The sequence below is a fragment of the Globicephala melas genome, chromosome 12, assembly GCF_963455315.2.
Source record: "Globicephala melas chromosome 12, mGloMel1.2, whole genome shotgun sequence".
Classification (NCBI taxonomy): Eukaryota; Metazoa; Chordata; class Mammalia; order Artiodactyla; family Delphinidae; genus Globicephala; species Globicephala melas.
In genome coordinates this window covers 26,213,505-26,216,255 of record NC_083325.1, presented here as the reverse complement: position 1 = coordinate 26,216,255, position 2,751 = coordinate 26,213,505, and the positions used below count along the sequence as shown (strand labels likewise).

General features: G+C 41.2%; 1 pseudogene; it reads left to right on the top strand.

Annotated features, from left to right (window-relative positions):
• Positions 1–282: 282 nt before the first annotated feature.
• On the top strand, positions 283–1,069 carry LOC115864213 (adaptin ear-binding coat-associated protein 1 pseudogene; annotated as a pseudogene).
• Positions 1,070–2,751: the final 1,682 nt, after the last annotated feature.

The following is a 2,751-nucleotide window of genomic DNA, read 5'->3' as shown; positions in this document are numbered from 1 at the left end:
CAAGATGGTGACCTTGACGGCCAGCCTCTCTGGGTGGGTAGGATTTAGCATCTCCTACAAGCCTCCAGGTGATGCTAATGTTGTTGGTCAGGGGACCATACTTGGAGAATCACTGCTCTAAATCTAACTAATAATTTATAGGAAATATGAAAGGTAGAGTAACCTATTAACACCATGAGGATGCATTAAAAAAACAGACTCAGAGAAATTGTTCCTTCAACAAATAAATTATAAGGAAAAAGCAAGCAAAAAAGAATCTAGGGATTAAAGGAAACAATAGGCATGGAGAGCAGGGCCAAGACAGTGGCCCAAAGTACAAGCCTTGTCCTGCGCATGAAGCTGGATGTCAATGTCTACCAGATTCTGCCCCAGGCCTCCAATGGTGGCTACAGGCTGGAATTCAGGTCAGTCTGCTTAGACTGTTCACTTTAAAAGGAAAGACTGCCTATATCAACTCGAGTATAAAATATCGGGGGAACTCTTTGCTCAGGCACCAGTAGAACAATATCCTGGCTGAGGAGACAGTGACAGATTCCAGGTTCTATTTTGCAATCTAGCTCCAGGATGACACTGTACATAGTGCTTTCATGGGCATTTGCTTCATAGATCAGGGTGATGTCTTTGACTTTAATATCCCTTTGCAAAAATCACTTCAGGTGGGTAAAGCAGGTATCTGAGATATCCTAAGAATCTCAGGAAATGGCTGCTCATCCCAAGTTGAATCTGGGCTTCAAGGAAGGACAGATCATCAAGTTAAATGATGGGAACGTTAGGACCAAATATGACGTTTCCCAGGACTACAGGGATTGGAGGCCTAAGTTTACTCCCAACCCCATCTGGAAGCAAAGTCACTATTCTCCCTCCATCCTCCAAGACCGACATCAGCAATCATGTCGCCCCACCACCCATCCAAATCTAACCATGGAAGTAGTGATGCAGATTTCCCTTTAGGGTGGGATTCTCCTGCTGCTGTCATGACACCAGCTCCAGTCACTGAGTAATGACTTGGGGAGACCTTGGCACTGCACCCAGCTCTGTTCCAAACCTGGCACCCCAGCCATCCAACTGAGTCTAAGTCTGAAATAGCACTGGCAGGACATCAAGGACACACTTGAAGAATAAAAATGTCCTTGAGAAGATAGGGAAGAAAACCCCATCTTTGAGGAAGAAAATGAAGAAAGAGGAGGAGGTGCGGAAGGTAGACCTGGTAAAAGAAACTTTTTTCTAAAGAATTACAAGAATGATGTATGGGTTTGGGGATGATTAGAATCCTTTTACTAAGCCAGTGGATATTCTTGAAGACTTTGTCATAGAGTTCATCACTGAAATGCGTCAAGGAAACATCAATTGGAAGACAAGGTCAAGTACAAATTGAAGATATCTTTTTTTTTTTTAATATTTATTTAGGCTGCTCCGGGTCTTAGTTGAGGCATGTGCGATCCTCGTTGCCACGTGTGGGACCTTTAGTTGTGGCCTGCAGACTCTTAGTTGCAGCATGTGGACTCTTAGTTGCAGCATGCATGCGGGATCTAGATCCCTGACCAGGGACTGAATCCAGGCGCCCTGCATTGGGAGCAGCAGAGTCTTACCCACTGGACCACGAGGGACATCCCAGATATCGTCTTCATTTGAAAGGATCCCAGGAAGTTTGCTGAGGTTAAAGTCTTGCTTACTATGAATGAAGAACTGAAGCTTCTTTTATAATTTTAAATTTCTGAAGCTTCATTATTTTCTGGGGCAACCATAAATAGTAACAATATTTTCTACAGTAAGGTCCTGATACCTAACCATGTAAATAAAAGATAAAGAAACACAAGATTTTCATGTCTTTGATTTTTGAGTGATATTTGAGATTTTAATTGCCTGCCTTTATAATACCATACTCAAATTACTTATTGGGTTTTAATGACCACACAAAAGCTAAAGTATCTTGCAAACCATGTAGCTCCTTCTGACTTTTGCTATCTGAATTAAGTATTACGTGTCTTTGTGCCATTGTAGGCTATACTATAACTGTTTAATATGTGAAATATAAATGTCACCTTGGACCCTATGATAAGTGAAAATGTGTTTCATGTATTCTCATTTCTAGACAACAGTAATCTAACAGATTATTAAGGATAGTGAATTAATTTGTGTTTCTCTTTTGTAAGAATGTTTACCTGTCTCAAAAGATAACTTGTTTTAATATTTTCTTCAGATACCGAGTGATTTTTTTTTTTTTTTTGAGAAACTAAGTTTCACATGAATGCTTCAGAGTTGGAAGGCTTTTTTTTATTTAAAAGCTTTGGGGCTTATACATACTATTTGTCAAGTTGGAGAAGAACCCATTTTCCCAGATCAGATTAAAGCTTCTAAAATAAATGCTTTCAGTAGTAGCTGGAATGGCATTGCTTAAAAAGCTGACAGCCCAGGAGCTTCCCTGTTGGTGCAGTGGTAGAAAGTCCGCCTGCCGATGCAGTGGACACGGGTTCGTGCCCCGATCCGGGAGTATCCCACGTGCCGCGGAGCGGCTGGGCCCGTGAGCCATGGCCGCTAAACTTGCGCGTCCGGAGCCTGTGCTCCGCAACGGGAGAGGCCACAACAGTGAGAGGCCCGCGTACCGCAAAAAAAAAAAAAAAAAAAAAAAAAAAAAAAAAAAAAAAAATTGACAGCCCAATAAGCATTTGGTATAGTATTTTATTAATATTTGTTAGTACTTGTTCATTGTGGAAAAAGTGTCCTTGACTAAAATCAAATATAGCTATAGAA